Source organism: Protopterus annectens, chromosome 5.part1, assembly GCF_019279795.1.
Source record: "Protopterus annectens isolate FY-2018-M chromosome 5.part1, PAN1.0, whole genome shotgun sequence".
NCBI lineage: Eukaryota > Metazoa > Chordata > Ceratodontiformes > Protopteridae > Protopterus > Protopterus annectens.
The window spans coordinates 613,772,205-613,794,271 of NC_056736.1; the positions used below are offsets into that span (position 1 = coordinate 613,772,205).

General features: G+C 42.3%; 1 protein-coding gene across 1 annotated transcript in view; it reads left to right on the forward strand.

Moving 5' to 3' along the window:
- Window positions 1–22,067, forward strand: part of ZAR1L (zygote arrest 1 like) — a 57,099-nt gene that overhangs the window by 30,582 nt on the left and 4,450 nt on the right. The gene's annotated exons all lie outside the window — the stretch shown is intronic.

Sequence of the window (22,067 nt, forward strand, 5' to 3'; positions counted from 1 at the left end):
CTAAGTGGGTTTTGTGCCATTTAAACTGGTGCTGCAGATATTGATCCACATGCAGTGTCCAGTGGACCTGATCTTTGGTCTTGCAGCTCAGTCTGCAAGTTGTGATGAACAAAGTCCCTCAACTTGCCCTCTGTGACTGTATGGAAGCATGTATGCAACTGTCACTGGCTTGCATAGTTACTACCAGACCCTCCACTGCATTACTAGCTTCTGCACTCCAGTGTAGCCCTGTCCTTGGAGCTATACCACAATGTCTGTTCTCTACATCCCCATCCAGCATGGGCGCACAGTTTTCCAAGCACCTGCTAGCTTAACTCCATTGTCTGTAGTCAGGACTCTAGCCTACTTTTGGCACAGGCTAGTAGACTTTATTGTAGTTGAAAGGACAAGAACAGTGTGTCTTGTGTGCATGCCTATGTCAAGTTTATTGGCAGCTTTTGGGTCGCATGGAGAAAGCTGATAAAATGAATGGCTCATTAAGAACTTTTCCTCTGTGATGTGTGCATTTTGACTTTCTACAACCTCCTTGACTGAGGTCTGCCCTGCCCTATTCTCATACTGGATGTTACAGTATCTAGTTTTTGATGGTAGGGTCGGGTCAGATTCCAATCTTCACCTAATTGGAAGAGACTAGTACAAAATGAGGTCCGAGTAAGGTAAGCCTAATCTGACAGATCTCTGAACACTACAGGAAGCTGAATCATCGGGGCATATGCTGATCAGGTCAAGTAAATTGTCTTCTGGCTCTAATGTTCGGAGTAAATCCGGTCTGTTTTGCAAACTAGGATCTGTGGAAAATCCAGGCAACTGTCTAAATGTATTCTCAGATACTTAACTAGTGGGTCAGCTTGGGGATGTGTTGCACTCGCTTTAGATTTCCCAAAAGGTACTGGTCACTTTTTCAGACTCTTGTAATAGTCTTTGGGGGGGATTCAAACTGCTCCCAGTTTGCAGTCTGCAGACATGGTCAGCCATTGGCCTTTGATATTGGCATTTACTTCTGAGAAATGGATGCCAGAGAAGTGGGGACTACTGGTGACTGGCTTCTTTGGAACTTCCTTGATTCAATCTGTGAACCAGCTTGGCTATGCAACAAAGTTGTAGGGGGTTTATGCCAAATTCACTACGATTAATACCAAGGTTGGTGTATCAAACATCTTGGCCAGTGTACACTTTACCATCTCTTATTGCCTTGGTGACCTCCGAGCTGTCATGGTTCACTAAGCATGACTTTTTCTGAAGCCAAATGGGATGGATCCATTGTCGGTCTGTCCATTTCCACTATTCATGGCTTCATATGTTTTTGCATATGACTAGTCAGACTAATTGGTCTGTAGTTTATGGGTGCCCTCCCATCCTTGTGAAGAGGTATGACCATTGCAGTCTTCCATTCTCATGGATCAAAGCCAGTTTTGATAACCTAGTTACTCCAGTGGACCTGGTGGGTCATAATTAGATATCTGGGCCCATTGAGACTGCTGTTGGCCTTGGAGCATAGCCAAGGACATGTTATATTTGGAGGGGTTATGCTTGATGGTATTACTTGGTGAGTGTGGTGGGGGTAAAGTTGAGAGCTAAATTTGTCAGCCACTTGATTTTGCTGCATTTGGCTTCCTTGAATCAGTTTTTATGTACCCGAAGAGGAGCTTGTGGCTTTCTTTCCTTTTGAAGCCATCTTTACCTCAAATTGTCTACTTGGCTAACCCTCCACCAGGGTGGCTTGTTCCTGCAGTTTTGGGCTTCTCGTAGGTATAGCAGCCTGTAAGCCATTGACATGGTTGTACAAAGTTTCTGTGAACTGGGTTTGGAGGGGCACTGTATTTTGGCAAATCATGGTTTTAAAGTGTAGTTTGGCTTGGAAAATTCTGTTGTGGAGTTTTGAAGGAAGTTTATGGTTGGACCTTGCCATGTGCCTGGGGGTGCAGTTGTAGTGTTCCAAGAGTATAAAGTCTGTTGGAATCTAGTGAATGTATGCGCCAACTGGTCAATTAACCAAAAGCTCTATGGGAAGGGTAGTCTTTGCCAGTCCTCAAACCTAGAGAAGTACATGCCATCCTTGCCAACCATGGCCGCTTAATCTTCCTGTGCTGACCAATTGGATCTCCTTAGAATAACGTCAAACTCTGCCAATTAAAATCTCATTTGTATTGTGGCATCCTTGGTAAAATATGCTGCTCTGTGTCATCAGTCCTGAGATTCTGTGTCCAAACAAGCATGCCTGAATTTTTGCACTTTAAGCTTACTGCAAAAGACACGTTGTGGCCTCTCCATAGCCAGTATTTGCTGCCCAAACTCTTTGGGGAATCCAGAATACCAGTTCCAGTTGTATTGCTAGGAGCATAAATGTATAGATACTTAAGTCTGCAACTTGCAGGTGTTGATTGCAATAGGAGAATTGCACAACTTGCAAGGGTTGTACTAGTGTTAATATTGAACTAACTAATGGGGTAACTTTAATCCTGCATATTTTGCCTTTACTAGTGTAAAAAGGAATAGGTTGGGGCACAAGTATTGCATTGTGGTAGTGTACAGTACTGCAGTGCTATAAGACTTCTGGTTTTCCCAGTGAAACATGCTCATGTTGCAGAAATGTGTTCTCACTTATTCTTTTAGTATGTAGGGCCATACAGCTTTAAAAGCAAGTCTTGTTCTTGAATGAAAGACGTGGTGTGTTTTTTTTTTTTTTTTTTTCACTGATAATGAAATTTTGCATTTTCTCGCTATTGGTACCCTTTGTTACAGTGCAACACTGGACAGACATGTGCATGGCAATGTCTGTTGGACTAAAACCCTGATCCAGCACAGGTGGCTTGCAGTGTCCTGACTCCTGCCCAGGTAACTAGTGATTCTGGTATATGGTGCTGGTAGAGAAATGGGCCCACCTGAAATTGGGGTGGAGCTGCCCAGGCAAATTGGACCACAAAGAAACCCATTTTGATATTCCCAAACTGGAGGAATGAAAGCTACCTCAGTGCCATTGTAGAAAAGTGGCCAATTGTGGCATGGATACCTTTTATTAGTAGCAAGGTTCTCCACATGGCACATTTAACTTATGACCTAAGCAAGACTAAATCTGTCAATGTAAGATTGTGGGTACTATCCAAAAGGAAGATTCTGTGGTAGCTTTTGCAGGCAGAAGCTAATGCCTGCCGAAGCACATTAGGAGCAGAAGTGCTTTTGGCAGCACTGGCACAGCAGATGGCATCAGTTCACAGCTTTAATCTTAAGGTGCCTTTTTGTGGAGTTGGCATGTTCTGCCTGTTCACATTTCCTCCCACACACCAATTTACAGTGCCCGACCTACCTACTGCACATCTTTGTAAAGTGGAAGAACCATGGCAGGGCTAGCAATCTGGCTGTGTGTATACCTTAGCACTAGACTTTAAAGTGACACACCACCCCATGTACAACAATGTTAATGGTTTGGATGTTTTCTTTTCTTCCAAGGCAAAGGAGCTAAGTGTAGCACTTTCTGGTAACCAAATCCGGTACTAGTTAACTGCAGGTGAAGATGGACTTGTCCCAATCTTGGGTTACTTGCTTGGATTCTGGGACAAGGGGTTTCTTGTGGTGGAAACAGTATTTGTACACCAGTTAAATACTTGGCACAAACTGTTATTGTGCTAGTATTCTTTAGGTTCTAGATCTTAAACCAAATTTTGTAAGTCACAGTAAACACCAACTATTACATTTGTAATTTTTAAACTAAATATTTTGGCAACCACTCAAGTTGTCAGCATTTTATTCATCTATCTGAGCTTTCATGGAGTTTTTTGTTACCTGGTTGAGATTTTTAGAAATGTAAATTATATCTACAATACAGTTACTGTTTTATTATTTTCATGCACTAGACAGAGGTCTAATTGTAGTTGTGTAAGCTTTAAGATTAAATGTTTTAAGACTTTGTACATAGCATGTTTCTGGAATTGATGCAAATATGAACAAGCAATATTTGACACCTGTCAGGAATGGAGACCTCACTCAGATGTAATGAGTTAAAGGAGAAGCCCAAATTTGTGCTGAACTGGTAGTGAATGGTACCACATACTGAACCAGTGGAAACTCCAAGCCTACTAATAGGCTCAGTAAAAATCTCTCTGCCCTCTGTCCCTACCACATACCCCAAAGTAATCGCATAGTATCTCTGAAAGCGGGTCTTAATTGCTCTCCAAGGCCAGAAACAGTCTCTATGGGACCTGATAACATCCCAGGCTGCATTCACAGTGGTTTAAATAAGTTGGTAACACTAATGGCTACTTTTTGCAACCACGGCCTAGGCACTGGTCTTGTCTGCTGAATGGAAAACTGCTAGTCCTCCCCTTGAACAAGGTGTGCATTCACTAAACCTGGGAACTACAAACTCGTTGCCCTAACCCTTGTCTGCAAGGCTGTGGAGAAGTCATCCTTGGACTTGGATATAGGAACCCTTCAAACACTTGACATGATCCAGTTTGGTTTTGTTAAAGGGAGATCCTGCCTGTTGAACCTGGTGAATTGAGTTACCAAAGCCCTGGATGAAATCAATCTGTCCATACAGCCTACCTAGATTTCAAGGCCTTTGACACAACCCCCCACTTGAGCATCATTGGAAAAACTCTCACCCTGGTGGGTTGCAAACTGGCTCATTGAATGCATGATCAAAATAGGGGATGCCACCTCTGCCAACAGACCTGTTACCAATGGTGTCCCACAGGGATTGGTACTGGGGCCCCTATTTGGAAATCTACAAGTACAGGCAAGTTTGTGGCTGACAGTTTGCTGATGACTGCAAACTAGGAGCACTCTGTCCTCATGTCAACATTGTACAAGGACTTGCACAAAGCAATGATTGGTGCCAAAGTTATGGTCTAACTCCATGCTAAAAATGCATTGTCCCCTTTGGCAAAGGCAGTGTCCCTGTAGCTTACCATTTTCACACTAAGCTCTAAATTGGTGGCTAGAGATTTGGGCATACAGGTTAATAACCTTGCTTTTTATCACCATGTCTCCAGTGATGAGGAAGGCTTTGTACATGCCCTTCCTAAGCAAGGGCATAGGTTCTAGGTTAACCCCCCCCCCATACTCATCCCTAATCAGGCTAGTAAGAGTACAGTGCTCCCTTTGGTATGTACCCAAGGCACCTGCAGCAACTGGAGAACTTTCAAAGAAACTTCAGGGTCTTCAGCACCTCTTAAGTGGACAGAGTGACATCACTGTCACTACTTGGCATCATGTAGACTACTTGGAGGTGACCTGTCTTGCATACAGAGCAACCTGATCCTGCCTTAGTGGAAGCGCTGCATGTTTAAAAGTTGAATGCTACACTTCACTTGCTCTAGGGCCCTTGACATAGCTTGTACCATCAACCAAACTTGCTGAGATGGGCCTCCCTGGAGTTTACTTTCAATACAATAAACTGAGCCCCTCATTAACCTTCTAAGTACAACTTGCCCGATTGGCTGGGGAAACTGTAAATTTACCCCAGGGGTTTCACTTGTGTCCATTTTGGCTAGGGGCAGTTGGTGCTGATTGAGATCTGCTTATAACCTAGGCCATGCTTCTCTAAAGGAGCAAGGGTTGAACTTGTCTAGGCTTGTAAGGGCCCTAGGCTCATTGGCCTAATAACCACCTAATGAACCTATAATCACTTCAATCACCTGGTGTTTTAGCACAGTTCAATGCTGTTTTACAGCTTTGTGCTTTTTATACCTATAACACTTAGCTTCTAGACACTTGACTCTTTGGCCACCTGAATCTGGTTTAGGACCAATGTTTTTGCAGTTTTGAAGGCTGTAGCACTTGGCTTCTATCCAAAGTAGATGGAAGCAAAGTAAAAACTGTAGTTTATCCCACTACCACAGTGTGGCCGTACACTTGGTTAAAGCTGGGCTTGGGTGCTTTTTACCAAGAATAGTTCTGTAGCACTATAAAAGGTGCTTAGTTTTCAATAGTTTTTAGGCATGTGTCTTAACTTCTTAAATTCAAGCCATAATCATGGTACTGCAAACACTTAAATTTCCTACCTGTAAACTGCATGAATGTGACAACTTGTACCTCTCAGTTTTGTCTCTGGTCTGTCCCTCATAAAAATGTGTGGGGTGTGGAGGGTGAGCTTCAGACTTCATACTGTGTAGAAAATGCATGTTGACACAAATCCTGTTCTAGCAACTTCCAAGTTTAGACAAATATTTCATATCTTTAGGCCTTTGTCCCCACCCCATTATTTTACACTTAAGATTTCTTTCACGGAGGCTGAGGTATGGACAGAACTACAACCTGTTGTAGGGTTGACTGCTGTCCAGTAACTCTGCCTTGTGGCCCTGACTGGGGTGTCCTGGGACCAGTGTAGTCACCTGCTTAATATCCAAAATTGGCACTAAACATTGTGACATGGTTGTAAGTTCTGTCAAAGTATGCAGATGTTGGCAATATTTAATTTAGAATCCATGTACTTTGCATAAGGGTACAGGGGAGATTAATGGTACCTGAATATGGAGGTAGATCTAAATGAGAATAGTTTGTGTATAAGAGGAATAAGATGACATGGGCAATGCTTGGTTTTGGTAAATTATGGCAGCTAACATTTCTGCCTTTAGTGACCTGGGGAAGCAGAGGTGGTGCTGGGATCCTCTCTGCCAAGGAAGAGTATGAACAGGAAATGAAATGTGTGCCAAGTGCATCAATGAGATTGGCAGGCGAGTTGCTGTTCACCATTTGGCACATTGTTTTTTTGTGTGCAGAATCCAAAGACTAAGACTTGCAGTGTAGATCACCTTTTTTTAAAAGTGAAACTGCATATGTCAAGCTAATTGCATGGCAGAGCAGGTGTAATCCTTTACCACAAACTACTGGGGTAGCCCTTGGCCATTCCACACTTGCTGTTTAGAAGTGAGCCTTTGTATTGGATATCATGGTTTGTCTAGCTTTGGCTGGGTCTAGTAATGAACAATTTTTGGCACTTTCAGAAGATACTGACACCAGATGAGTGACTTCAGGAAAAGTTCTGAGTTGAGCTGTACTATTTCCTAAGTCTGTCACCAGCAGTAATTTCATAAGAAATATCCACACAAATTCTAAGGAGTCTTGGCATTGTAGTAGAGTTGCAATAAACTTCTAGAGCTGTCCATGGGTTGGTGGCAGTCTGACAACTAAACCCAGGTGTGCTGAAATGGCAAGTTTCTGGAATGACCAGTTGCACTAGACTTTCACTCTTGGAGCTGTGCTTGACTCATTTGGTACCTCAGATTATTACGTGGTGGTGCCAGCCAGATTTGTTGGTCAAATCTTGCCTGTACTTTCATGTAAAGTCTGTTCAAATTTCACATTCTGGTAAAAAGTATTTTTCAGTTTGAAAAGGGTTGTGCATTAAACTGAAATCCCCCATTGCTTGTATTTTAATGGCAAAGTCTGTTTGAAATGGGTATTTACTTGTGTGAATGTGAGGGCAAGCACAGTCTAAGGTAGTCCTAGCTGGAAGTTCCTCAGCTGAGCTAATCTAGGCTAGATGTAGGCCACTAAGGCAGGTTATCTACTCATTGAGGGTCAAGCCCTGTCCCAATACTAAAACTTTATCATATGGTTGGAGAGACTTTGAACAGCAGTGTTCAGCATCACTTCCTAATGAACAAGTGATATCTGACAATCATGTTGAAGCATAGCTAGATAAGTGTGGCTTTTTTCTTGCAGCATTAACCTTGAATGACCATAAACCCATCTTTCTGGGCAGGAAGATGCAGTGAAGTGTAAAGGTCTGACTTGGCTAACCTAGTAGAGGCAGTCATACATATTTGCATGTGTTGTGCACTTAGTCTGGGTGTAGCTGTTGTATTGGGTGTGGCCCTTGTAGGGGTGTTGTATCAGGTGTTGATGTACCTATACTCTACAGCAGTTCTGGGTTTGATTCTGGTTTGCTTACCATGTGACTGCACAATTTTAACCAGCCTAAATTTTAATGGAGTCCAAAAACCTGTCTTGGTTATACTATTAAGTTTTGCACTATGCCTTGGTGAGCTTTACAAGCACTTTTTTTTTTACAACTTCAGACTTTGCAGAGGGGTGTTAGTTTGGAGTAGGGCTGCTTATGTTTGCATACAAGGGGGGTAGGATTAACTATGCCCATAGTATCCTTTGTATATACCTGCACTGCTGTGTCACTCTGCAGGTGTGAACATGGGGGGCAGCATAGAACCTGTCTCCACTATCCAGTTTCCCTTAAGATGGAAGAAGAGACATGTACCCAAAGAATTTGAATCTCACTGGGCAAAGTACTGACAAAGCTAGATTGCACTCTGCTCATTGCCTACCTGTGGAAATACCACTTGGGCTGTCGAGACACCTCTTTAGGGAAGAGGAAAGTACCCTGCACAATGGGCCCTAACGTGCACTATACACTAATGTGGACAAAGGCAACCTTACTGATGGTGCTTGCTGTCTTTACCAGGGCTTTTGTGGCTGACCACACTGACACCTTCAGATAATGTTTCAGATAAAGAATTTCTTCCTTTGTTACAGCCTTTTGCTCCCCCAAGTATCTGAGTTCTCTGTAGAGAATTCCAAGAGTGTAATGAGCTAACATTTAATGTTGTTCTTGTATCTTTCCCATTACACCTCCATTTTCAGTACAAAAATTTTATGAAGCTTACTTGGGGTATAAAATACCTCTGCAGATACTTTAAGCAGAAATGCTAAACCTCTTGGCTGGGAGCTAAATGTGTATGGCCCCCATATGAGCAGTATGTGAAGGTTTAATGGTGAAAATTAATGTCTTTACTCGATACAAGATGAGAAACTGGTCTGTACATGAAACATTTTCTGGATTAGGTCTTAAGAGGAGCTAAAAATAGAACGGCGATACCAGGAAGGGTGTGAAGACAACTGAAATTGAGGTACACACTAAAAGTTGCATATAAACATGTCAAGTTTGTAAAATTAAATGTGCAGCAGTAAGTGTCAAGAGTAATAAATGGAGAAAAGATAAAAAAAGGAATAGATATAAAGGTCATTTTCTTTTGGCTGTTCTCATTGGGGGTCACCACAGTGGATCATCAGTTTCCATATCTTCCCCATCTTCCCCATCCTCCATCTTGCACTCACACCAACCACCTGCATGTCCTCTCACTACATCCATAAACCTTATCTTAGGCCTTCCTCTTTTCCTGTTACCTGGTAGCTTCATCCTTGGCATCTTTTTTCCCTAATATACTCAGCATCCCTCCTCGGCACATGTCCAAGCCAATGTAATCTTGCCTCTCTGGCTTTCTCCAAACCTTCCAACCTGGGCTGACTCTCTAATATAATATACTTATACTTATTCCTAATCCTGTCCACCCTCGTCACACCCAGTGCAAATCTTAACTCTGCCACATCCAGCTCAAACTCCAGCCTTTGTCAATGCCACGGTCTCCAACCCATATAACATAGCTGGTCTGGTCTCACTACCCTCTTGTAGGCCTTCCCTTTCACTCTTACTGGTACTCGTCTGTCACAAATCACTCCTGACACTCTTCTCCACCCACTCCATCCTGCCTGTACTCTCTTCTTCACCTCTCTTCCACACTCACCATTACTCTTAACTATTGATCCCAAGTATTTAAACTCATCCACCTTCGCCACCTCTACTCCTTACATCCTCACCATTCCTCTATCCTCCTTCTCATTCACACACATATATTCTGTCTTAGTCTTGCTGACCTTTCCTCTTCTCTCAAGCTCATCTCCATCTCTCCAAGGTCTCCTCCACCTGTTCCCTACTCTCTACAGATCACAATGTCATCTGCAAACATCAGTCCATGGGGACTCCTGTCTGACCTTGTCTGTCAACCTGTCCACCATTGCAAATAAGGGCTCATAGCTGATCTTTGATGTAATTCCAACTTAAACGCATCTGTCACTCACTGCAGACCTCGCCACTGTCACTACCCTTGTACATATCCTGTACCACTCTTGCATACTTCTGACACTCCTGACTTTCTCATACAACAGCACAACTCTTCTCTAGGCACCCTGTCATATGCTTTCTCCAAGTTTACAAAAACACAATGCAACTCCTGACCTCTGTACTTCAACACTCGGAGCAAACATCACATCTGTAGTGCCCTTTCCTGGCATGAAACTGTACTGCTGATCAGTAATCACATCCCTTCTTTACCTAGCTTCCACTACTTTCCCATAACTTCATGCTGTGACTGATTTTTAATTTAATCCCTCTAGTTACTACAGCTCTGCACATCACCCTTCTTAAAAATTGGTACCAAAACACTTTCTCCATTCCTCAGGCATCCTCTCCCTTTCCAAGATTTCATTAAACAATCTGGTTAATAACTCCACTGCCATTTCACCTAAACACCTCCATGCTTCCACAGGTATGTCATCTGGACCAACATCCTCTTCATAGCTATCCTTCCTCCTTAATTCATTGTACTTCATGATTCACTATCCCCACATCATACAGCCTTCTCTCCCTCTCATTCTCCATTCATCAACCCCTCAAAGTATTCTTTCCATCCCCTTTACCTGCTGCACTTATTTCCTAGCTCAGTCCCTCTGTCTAGCCAATCTATACAGGTCCTTTTCTCCCTCCTTGGTGTCTAAGCTTTCATACAACTCTTCATATAAAAACATATAAAAGTAATTGCAATGTGGAAATTTTGAGGGTAGGAAGTTAAAAATGGATATACATTCTTGGTGAGTTACTTTTGGGGTCTTTCCAGTTGCTGCAGGTGTCTGGTAAGGTACATCCCAAAAGGGGCATTGTACTCAATTATGGGCCTGAGGAGGGATGAGTAAAGAGGCACAATGACCTCCCCTGATCTAGATGTGAATCCCTTTATGATTAGGTGGGCTATATAAAATGTTTTTCTAACTACTTTGGCCACGTGGTTGTCAAATGAGAGATTGCTATCAACTTGGGTCCCCAAGTCCCTAATTACTTAACTGATGGGCATGCCTTCTCCAATGAAGTTAAGAATACCATCCTGGAAATTCTAGTATGCAACTTTCCTTTTATTTCAGCCTTTATTTTCAGCCTTTACTTTCATAGGCATGGATGTAAAATGTTGGTTACATCTGTGCTTCTATTGAATTGTTGGCTTGCTGCATTGATTGAAATCAAGACAGTCATGTGATCAGTGTTCTACCAAAGTATAAGTGAGGGGAATGCATCAGTGAACTGGGTATCTTAATATTCTGCTGCAGCTCTCGCGCAGGAGAGCAATGGGTACCCCACTGGTCTTGAGCCAGCAGGACAGCAGTCCTGGCTTACTCCAGATAAAGGCAGACTAATCTTGTGAACATATGTGCACTATTTACCCTTGTGCAAAGGACCAAAACTGCACAGCATTTACCCTTGTGCAAAGGGGACCAAAACTGCAGAGCACATTTGTCTAGCAATCAGATTTGTAAATGCTAGAACCATGTGTTAATAGCAGCCACACCAGAAGTCCTATATGCTAACTGAAATGGATGCAGGATGAAGTGTTGGCAAAATGACTGCATTTTTATATGGAATTGCATAGCAGGGTTAGCAAAACTTGCTTTCAACGCCAGTTACTGTTGCTCTTGGGTTTTGTCCAGATGAGCCAAGGTCTTAAAAGGAAATTAAGACAATTTGAATGGAGTACCTTAAGTGTTTGTAGTGTCTCATCAGTATGCCCAACTGCTCAAATACTTATAGCAACTTTTCAGTCTGGTTCTTGTGCTCAAAAATCCTGCAGCATTGCATTTCTTGTAGGAAGAATGCATTGTAGTGGGTTGGGTCTATTTTTAAATATTTGCCACTACTTCACTGGTACTTTTTTAGGCAGATTCTAGACATCAAGAAGCCTAACCTTGCATTTCCTTGGTAGTTTTTGGCTTGCATTTTGCATACACATTGGAGGAAAGCAGAACAAGGGCATGTTGGGATTTTTCCTCAAAATGAATAGAGGGCTAGGTCTTTCCTTTTTTATGGAGTAGACTTTCATAGGTATGCATCACCGGTAAGTCTCATTTCTCTAAGCTTGTGATCCCTTAAAGGAATCTATGCCACCACTAAGTTTGTGAACCATGGGCTTTCTGCCTCAGGTAGAGGTCGCCCCTCTTTTTGGTATACAGGCTAAGAGGTGAGGTTTTAAGGGGTCTGTATTGAATCGGCAAATGCTTAAAGCAAACTGATTCATCTACCTTATTTGAGCAAAAGCTTACAATCCTGAACGCCCAGAACAGCTCCCCCCCCCCAGGGAAAAATGCTGGACTGGCTTTTGGAGTTTGCCATTTCTTCCACTGGTGTGATCTGTTTGGGTGGTTTGCCCCCCACATTAATTTTTTTTTTTTTTGTGGAACAGCTTCCCCCTGTGAAAAATCACCGTTCAGAGTGTTTGGGATTGTAACCTTTTGCTTAATTAGGATCAATGAATCAGTGTTTGCTGATTCAATATAGACCCACTTTAAGATGGTTAGCATGGTGCTTTTGATTCAGGCTGTTACTGAACACTGGTTCAGTTGTGGTGGGTTTGCTTTCATCAGGCCAATGCCCCATTCTGTATCCAGTATTAGAAATAGTGGAAGGCTTGCATCATTGGACCTGGAAGCTCTGTAAAGACTGAATATGGAATCCATGTACAGTTGGACATGTTCCCAGGTCCCTCCCTAAGGAGTCCTTGGGTGTTGCCATTGTGATGGCTACAAGGCAAGCTGGTACTTGCCCAGGGATAAAATTATAAATTGGCAGCTTTAATTTGGTTTTGATCCCTGTTTGGGAAGGGATCTTGAAGGATTTTGACTCAATTTGGCACATTAATTTGTAAATGTCTGCTATACACCCTTAAATACTGAAACCCGAGATACACCACTCGTGATGGGTGTTTTGTAGGTAGAGCTGTCTAAATTAAATGGGCTCAGAGTGTGTTGCATAGACTTTCCTTGCCATGTAAATCTACCACAGCAGTGTGTGGTAATGGTGTCTGCTTTGAGGCTTTAGGTCTAGTGTACTGACTTGCCCTCATTCCTTCATTGGCCTTTTCAAAGTCCACCAGGTTAAGTAGGCAGGATTGGTCATTGACCAATCTGAATTGGCTTTGGTCCAGATTTTGCAGGTAACTGTCCTAATTTTCTAAACTTCATAGCGTTACCGATGAGGCTAAATACCCATATGTCTGACATTACAACATTGTGCAAGGGATGACTGTCAGTTTGATTTGAAGACTGGAGGCTATTTTTCAGACCTGCTACAGAGATTGTTCTGTTTCATGCTGACTAGTAGGCTTCCCAGTATGTATCTCCAGATGTAATGTTAGCCTTGTATAGTGACAAGTGACTTTTGGGGGGCATGTGATCTGAGAATATAGGGTAACACTTGGACCCAGAAGATGGGCAATCTACTAGCAGGCCTTGGTTCAAGTATGTCGTTTATTTGCTCAGTACAGTTCTGGGCATCATTTTAGACTTCTAACATTAAGCTTGGCGGTTCACCTCATTAGCTGTTTACCTGTCTGGTTTTGGCTAATTTGATCAGGGTCTAGTAGGAATGTTTAAAGTTTGCATGCAATTAATTTTTCTTGGACTGTTGGGGCTTCACCAGTTTTAATGCAGTTTCTCTTCTGAGACTGCTAAGTCTCTGCCAAATTCTATAAAGTAAATGACTGCAATGAAGGATCCTACAAGCAGTGGGCCTTTTTGAAGGTAAAAGGGGCTTTCGAATTTGGCCAGATCACTAGTTTTAGTAAGTTTAGCTTTGGCATATCGCTACTTTTTAGTAAGTGTAGCTTTGGCATAGATTTCACCAGGGATGAAGTCTCTTCCAGTTTCAGTATTTGGAAACTAGCACCTTAACACTGATGCCAGAAAACTGGTAGGTGCAAACTATCATTTTGGTAAAGACCATGTCCAGGATTTTATTCTGCACTTCACCCAAGGCAATACTGGTCCAGAGCTTAAGCTAAATTTCTGGGTATACATGTGTTGTGTATTTCTTCCAGTTAGTGGTAGAATAGTTTAACTCTCCTAGGAGAATGGAGCTTTACTTAATGCATGAACTCCATACTAGTTGGTAGGGCTGTAAGCACCGAAGGGGGTTCCATTGACTCTAAGGGGGTATAATTTAGGTAATGCTCCAGACTTGAGTCTGGATGTGACGTGTTTGACTAGAGATGACTCTGCTTTTTAGTGCCTTCATCTGATGTAGTGGGTCTGAACATGATGGGCAGTGAAACACCACTGCACTGATTTAGTGCTTTCATTGGTCTTTAACAAGGTCTGACTTTCCATGGTAGTGTATTGAGCAGCAATACCTTTTGTTACCCAGTAGTGTTGACTGCTTTAAGACTGAGGCATTGTGGGAGGTGGACATGGTTTTGGCAAGTGTATCAAAGTTTTGGTGGGGTGAAATAGGTACAGGCCATCCCTGGCAAAGCAGGACTGTAAAGTCTTCTCCCAGGTTTGAATATAGTACCAGAAGCTAAGCCAACTGAAATTTAAGTATTGTGGCATTGATAGAATGCTGCTTAAGGCTAGGTTTATACATCCCTTAGATGCTCCACATCTTAATCCAGGGTGTTGTGGAATAGGACTAGTGTGGTGCAAGGACTTGGTGCATGTGTGGTGCAATCCTGGCACTTGGCTGTGCAAGGAGAGGGTTCTTGATTGTCTATGCAATTGTTTCATGGTGGGCACTACCTGATGAAGGCTGCTAAGGGTAATTTTTGGTTACATTTAGGAGGCTATATGCCATAATTATGAATGACTAATCTGTTCTGAGCGGTGACTGGTTTAATGTGGTAGCAACCATTCATGTGTGATTTCATGTGATATTTGCCTCGGTAACATGCAGCTTTATTAATTTAGTAGGTGGCCATCTAAATGAGTTTAGGCCCAATTCAACTGAGCTGGCTCCAGAGATGGTTGCAAAGTACATGTCTAGCTTCATATGCTGACAAAGTTGCAATCTGTGGTGGGGGTACAGCTAGTATCAGCTGCATGCAGCTAAGAATCAGATCATTTGCTCCTGTTCCCAGACCCCAACCAGTAGCACTAACCCCAAGTTGTTTCCTGAGTAGTAACCAAAATGTTGGTGGCTCAGACTTGCCATAGCCTTATCTTGATAGATGACTCTGAACCAACCTACACCAGATTTGCAATAGCCAAGATGCACAAAGGCCCTGGAGAGGTTGTCTACAGCAAAGCTAACTCCCACTGAGGCCTTTGAGAGGGTTGTGCCAAAACTGTAGATCAGAGAAGTTCCATACAAATTGATCAAGCACAACAGGTGGTGAGGCATGCCCAGTAGAATGGAAGCTCTTCCATCTTGTCCAGTCTCCTCACCCACTGTAAGGATAGGTAACTCAAGCCACAAAGCACAGCATTAATTGGATAGGTTGGAAAATCCATTGGTGTGCCGCACCAGCAGTTGTCTCCACACTTCAATAAATGTGGCTAAATCCCTTAATATTTTTGCTTCTCTAGCTAGATGCAATTCCTTTTCACTTTGTCAGAAAAATCCCTTTTCTAGTCCAACTTTAAAATGCTGAGATTATTTGAAATGCATAAAAGTAAAATGGAAGTACCTGTGCCTTTAATCCAATGAAGTCACAAGTAGTCAAGTGTTAATGAGAGGTTGGAACTCTTCAGTTAGCAAGTAGTATACTGTGCCCATACAGACAGATTTGTGGAATCTTGCATCCTACTAAGAGAAGCAGGAGCCTGAAGTATAGTGGGATCTGGCTTGTCGCCTGTAGGGCTAAGATTGCCATGTACTTTGGAAGGTTGACCTATAACATTTTCCCAGGCTAGTAAAGCCTCCCTTTATGTCCATAACCCTAGGCACACATCTTTTGCACACAGAGTTGAAGGTGGGTAACTTGTGTTGTCCTGTTTGGAATCTTTATGTAATCTGCACACTTGGAAGGTCTCTAAATCTAAAACATGCTCACAAGCAGTACATCAACAATCAAATGACAGCAGTAATCATAAGGGGGAGAATTATCAAGTTTTTAAACTAAACTTAATCTGTAGTACCCAACTTGCTGTTTTTTTACCCACCCAGTAAAGAGCATTAACATGCTGTTGTATGAAATTCCACCCAGGAAAAGGGCACTAAATCATTGAGTGCAAGGTTTCATTAATTCTGAATAAATGGAATTGAAGCCGTGCTATGCCTCCATTGCTGACTTGAGGATCCAAATGGTGAAAATCCCTCTTCTCCCATGAGCACAGTACCCTCTGGCAAAAGCTAAACCTTCAGAATGTAATGGCAAATTCATAATTGTAGTGATTTTTGAAATCTCATCCAAATGTAGTTTTCTACAGGGGGATCTGTAGCTTACTGGGAAACTGTCTAACAGCATGTGCTTTGCTCAGTTCAGACACTTGCTATCCCAATGTTTTTGGCTTTTCAGATGTAAAATTCCTAATCAAACTGGCTGCATGTAAGTGTTTCTGAGTAGTCTTATCCAAAACGATCACTTCAGTGCCAGACACTTTCAGATGAGAATGTAAACATCTAGCTGCTGATCCTTTTTCCTTCAGTTTTGACAAGCTTATCTGCAGCCTTCATTGAGCCTGCTGACCTTTGCAGACCCTACCTTTCAAGGAAGGTTCCAGAAATGTGCAGAATGGTAACTTTTCACTTTTATTGAAAAAACTAGAGGTGACCTTCAGGTGGCAGGGTGAGAGGGCATGTTTGCATTTGGAGAAATGGCTCAAGTGCAGCATTAAATTGACAGTTTAAACTGCTGGATTGATCACCTTTAGCTTTTCAGTGTTAACTTCATTGCTGATGTTACTTTCTAGTGTCCAGCATTTAATGGCGCTTGTGCCAGATGGTCTGTTATATTATTGGCTTCCTTTTGTTAAACAGATCCATGAATTCATAGCATGTTTACCTCCTTAGTCTGAACTAGTTGGCTTAAGATTTTGGCAGGAGTTTCTGGTTGTAGGTTTTAATCTGACAATGCAGTCTTATGCCAGTCTGACAATACTTTCCAAGGAGAAGTTACCTAGTAAGAACCAAGTCTCGAGTGACCTGAATTGGTGTCTGCACATTCTCACTTCTGGTTACATGTCTGAAGATGGAAGATGTCTTCCTGTGACATCAAAGAATAGCAGTATAAATATGCAAGCTATTTGACAAGCTCAAGTTGGCATTTTAACACTAGCTGAAGTTGGTGTTTGACACTGCTAGAACCGCCCACATTTCTTGGAATATGGAAATTTAGCAGTACATGGACTACAAATTGACAACCTTGCAGTTTATCCTTATTGTTTAAGGATTTTCAACCTCTTTCTAGAGTAGCTGGTGGAGCAATACCAATCAGGGTAATTCAGGCAAAAAGTGGAAAGTATCCAGGCTCAGGAATCTAAAGATGTGCACTGCCATCCTTTGCACGGGAGGAGGAAAGCACTCTCCCTTGTAAAACAGACCCCCCTTAAAAAGGGGCTTAAGGTATCTACTATAGACAAAGCAGTGGAGGTTTATATGGCTGAAAGAGCTGTGTAACCATTCCTACTGGATTTTATGTAGTTCAGCTGTCCACCTACATACCAATAAATCAGTCCACCTTTTAGCACTTGCCTATGAACTTTTAGTCCAAGTGCTGTTGAACCAGCCTATTCTCGTAGCTGCAATGAACACCTCAATCCTTTGCATTGCTGGTCTTGTATGATCAACCTTACAAGACTTCCAAAACACAGGCTTTGTTTTATGCTTCTAGGAAATGTTTTTGCTCCTTGTGTACTGCCTGACTTCAGGCAATCTTTTAAATCATGTAGTGTCATCTGTTTTTGTAAATACTTGTGGATCATTCTGCAAGCTAAATTCATAGCTAGATTTGACTCAATTTTTTACCAGTTTTCTCGAAGCTGTTTGTATACTAACTTTAGCTTTTCAGCCAGTAATGTGACAATAGAGAAGTCTTTTTGCCTTGCACAATTTGCTTTTTTTCCTTGGAATTGGCAATCCTTCACATACCCACGATTGCCATCTTGAAGGGCTGTTCAGTTGGGCATTGGTTTCTCACTGGCGTGGCAACAATTGAATGGGCTGAAGTTGTTAGGCTTTTCTGTTAAAGCACCAAAGATGCCAAACTCTGGTCACGTGGGTGATGGTTGGGATCTCCTTTTCACCAGCAAAGCCTTTACATTTGACTGTAGAACTGCTATGGTTCTGAAGGTAGGGCCTTCTACAGACTCCCATGTCCTTACTGAAGTCCTAACATAACTTTGCATAGAACATCCAAACACTTGCCTAGAACATCCAAACACTTGCCTTTCACAAATCCAAATTGAGACCAGCCAAGTCTTGCTAACTCAACTTGGTGGGTATTTTAAAAATGTCTCCAAAGCAATGGATAAAGGCAGCACCATATACTGCATACCTCAACCTGGCCAGAACTTTTGAGCCAATTCCCCCACTTGGTATATGTAAAAGCCTGGTCAACCACTGGATTGCAGACTTAACTGGCTCACGGGTAGGACACCTTTAAAATAAGACCAGTCCCCAGTAGAATCCCCAGTGTTCTGTGAACACTTTCTTTACTTCAAGAAAGTAAATGCTGAAGTAATGCCAAAGGGCTCAAATTTTATAAATGACCTGCACTGGGATAGTTATTGAAGCCCCAAATGACTTGGCCATTCTGCAGGGAGGCTTGTCCTAACTTGATGCCCAAGTCTGAAACGAAATCCCAAATTGTACAATGCATTTTTGGAAAATTTACCCCAGGGAACTACTACCTTGAAAATGCACCTCCAGTTCAGGATTTGGGGAACTTGGGCGGACAGTGATTTGACTTTTTATTTTACATTTGTTAACCGGGGGTGTGAGCTGAAAAGGCCCTTTCAGCAGAGACCCAGGGAGAAAAGCTCCCACAAAGACTAATTACAGACATTTTAGACATGATCAGGATACACAAATTACAAGAGACATGTTTTTACAGTGGTATGTGGCACATCAATTGCAGTGGAGAGAACAGACAAAATAGTAATTTAAAAATAAAGGTAATAGATTTGTGGTACGGCTGAAATTTGGAACATAGAATACATAGTACACATGTACAGTACATTATAGATTAGCCAGTGTGAGTAAGATTGAAAACTTATCAAGTACTTAGTATGTATGTTATCTGCTTTTGCTAGCCTGGGGAGCAATCATGGCAGTGCCAACTTTGCTTGAGATGTTGCCTGATGAGGTCTTTAAAGGAGGCCTTGGATGATGTGTGAATGCTAGTAGGGACAGTTACAATTTTTTAGCCACTGACCTACTATATAGTGCATCCCCAAAGCTTTTGTAGCTGTTGGTGACTTCTAGTAGTAGTTTGCTTGATCTGAGGCCTTTTGGCGGAGTGTTGTACTAGGTTTTTGAGGGCATGACACTTATTGGGAGGTAATAGAATGACAGAGGCAGAGCTGATTGTAGGTTAGGAGGTTGGGCAGTTCAAGCCAGTGGAGCTGTCTCGAAGCAGTACAGTGAGTTCTATATGAGCAATTTGCAGCAAAGCAGGCAATTCTGTTATAGCAGGCTTCTGTTTTGCTTAGTTGTTTTGTTGAGATTAGAATGGGAGATGCATAGAGTAGTGGATAGAAGTTGGGAGCAAGCAATGGCTGATCTTGTTTTGGTAAACTGTTTGATACGGTAGTGATCCCAGTTTGGCATTTACTTTTAAGTTGAGAGGACTATCAAATTTTAGGTGGGAGTCTATGGTTATTCCTAGTAGCTTAGCCTGTGCCACTGGAGCGATTTGGAGTAGATAGTGAATTGACCGTTAGTGTTTTTGTTAGAACTGGTTATCATAAGTGGTTTTCTTTGGATTGAGGATAAGTTGGGCTTTGGTAAGGTAGTTTTCAACATCTGAGAATGCTAGAGTTTGCAGGAGGGTGGGAATGTTTTGTGCAGCACAGTTTAAGGTAGTAATCTGCATACTGAAGGATGCATGCTTTGTGGAGGTATGGAGGTCATTTAAGACTGAATAGTAGTGGTCCTAAGAGAGAACCCTGTGGGACTCCTATAGTTATGGGCAGCTGAGAGAATTTTCCCATTTCACAGCTTGGTACCGGTCAGTTAAGTAGCTTTGGAACCAGGTAAGAGTGGAATTTGATAGGTGATATTGGTTTAGTTTAGCAGGATTTGGTGTGAGACTGTCAAATGCTTTGGACATACCCAAAAAGAGTACACCTGTAGGACTTCATTTTTGAGACAGTTTACTGTCTGAAGCAGAGGGCTGTAGTGGTACTATGGGCAGGTCTGAAACCATGCTGAGTAGGTGACAGGATGTTGCTGTCTAGGAGATGGTTTAGCATCTGGGTATGGATGCATTTTTCTAAGATTTTGGCCGGGGAGAGAGTAAAGCAATGGGTCTGTAGTTAAGTTCAGTGGAGGTCCCGCCTTTATGCATGGGTGTAACATAGGATATTTTCCAGAGTTTGGGCGCACAGTTTTCAACAATTGATCTGTTTGAGTGGAGACTGGGATAGCAGTAGCATCTGCTGTGAGTTTCAAGAAATATCCGGGGAGTAGGACGGCTGCTGTTGAGATTTTTAGTTTGGAGAGCATGCTTTTGAAGTGGTAAAAACTTGAGGGTAAAGCATGTATTAGTGTTTGTGTTGGGGGGTAGTGAGGAATGAACTGTCCTGTGATACTAAGGATAGAATTGTGTTAGTGGGAGTTGAATTGTGGTTCAATTGGAACTTCAGTGTCAGGGGTGGTTTGTTTGGGGGTAGCCTTTTGGGTGGATTGTAGCTGGTTTACATTTTTCCAAAATTTTTGGGGGTTGTTGGTATTTAGTTTATAATGTTGTGTAGTAGGATTTTTTTGTCCAGCTTAATGCACTTTCAGTTCTTGGTACTTGTTGGGCTTTGTGCTTTGTTTTTTTGATAGTAAACCCAGGCAGTGTCTCTCAACTTAAGGATTTGTTCAGTTTCTTTACTGAGTCAGGGGTGTTTAGAGGTTCTAACCTCTTTTTCACAATAGAGCGACAGTGTAGGTGTAGAAATGTTTTGTTGAAATATGCTGCAGCCTGGTCAAGTGGGAGGGTTTTTAAGGGGGTCCAGTCAGTGTTGAGGACCTCAGGGGAGTTTTTGTTTCTAGTGGATGTATAGTTAGTGGCTTTGCATATGCTTCTACTACATATAAAGTATATTATGTTGTGGTCACTTAAGGTGTCTGGGAGACTGCTTGTGTGAGGGTACAATGTGGGGTTAGGACCCAGTCAAGGATGGATTCCCTTTATCACATCTAGTTGGAATTTGGACTAGCTGCTGGTAGCCATGGAGATTTATTAGATTACTTGGTAGTTCTGATATACAGGTGAACCAATTTAGGTTTATGCCCCCCCCCCCCCCAGAATAAGTTTCTTGTATGTGGAAGAACACCAGGATAAGAAGTCTTCAAGGCTAGCAGGTGTATTACCAGGTGGAATATAGATTACAACTGTGGTGGTTACCTTTTTAGGGTGAAGTTGAGGTGTCCCAATTATTGGAGGGGTAGGAGTTTGGTAACTGACAGTTAAGTTGGACTTTTACAGTAAGGCAGTTTCACCCCCTTTACAAAGTGGTCTGTCTTGTCTAATGACATTGTAGCCGGTAGGGAGAACAGAGTTGGCTCTGTTCAGTGAAAGTGACTTGACCATGTCTAGCAATCCTACATTGCACAGCTTATAAACTGTCAATCTAGATGCCCCCCCTTGAACATTTGAGCCTGTTGAGTAATGCCCCTTTGCATGTGTAGACAGATGCAGGTAAACTGAAATACCCACCTTACTAAGAATAAAAAGCATACATACAGCCTATTTGGACAGACTAAGCCCAGTCACTATACTCTATCCTATAGACTGCTAAGAGGACCTGTTTAGCATACAAGGCATCCTCTGACCAGTACGGATTTTACTGCACAAAGTCAAATGGTCTAGTGTCCAGGGATTTGAACTTTTGGAGGGACTAGTTTTATCACACTACCACTGATCTGGAGCACTCCCCATCCAGGTAAAGCTGCTCCCTGTCCTTATCCAAATGCAACATGGGTCTATTGATGGGGAAACAATATATCCCAGGACTGCTTCCTATACTATGGACAGAGGCAGCTCCTAAATGCTTTATCCCATGCATGGGTCCCCTTGAGTTATTTATTT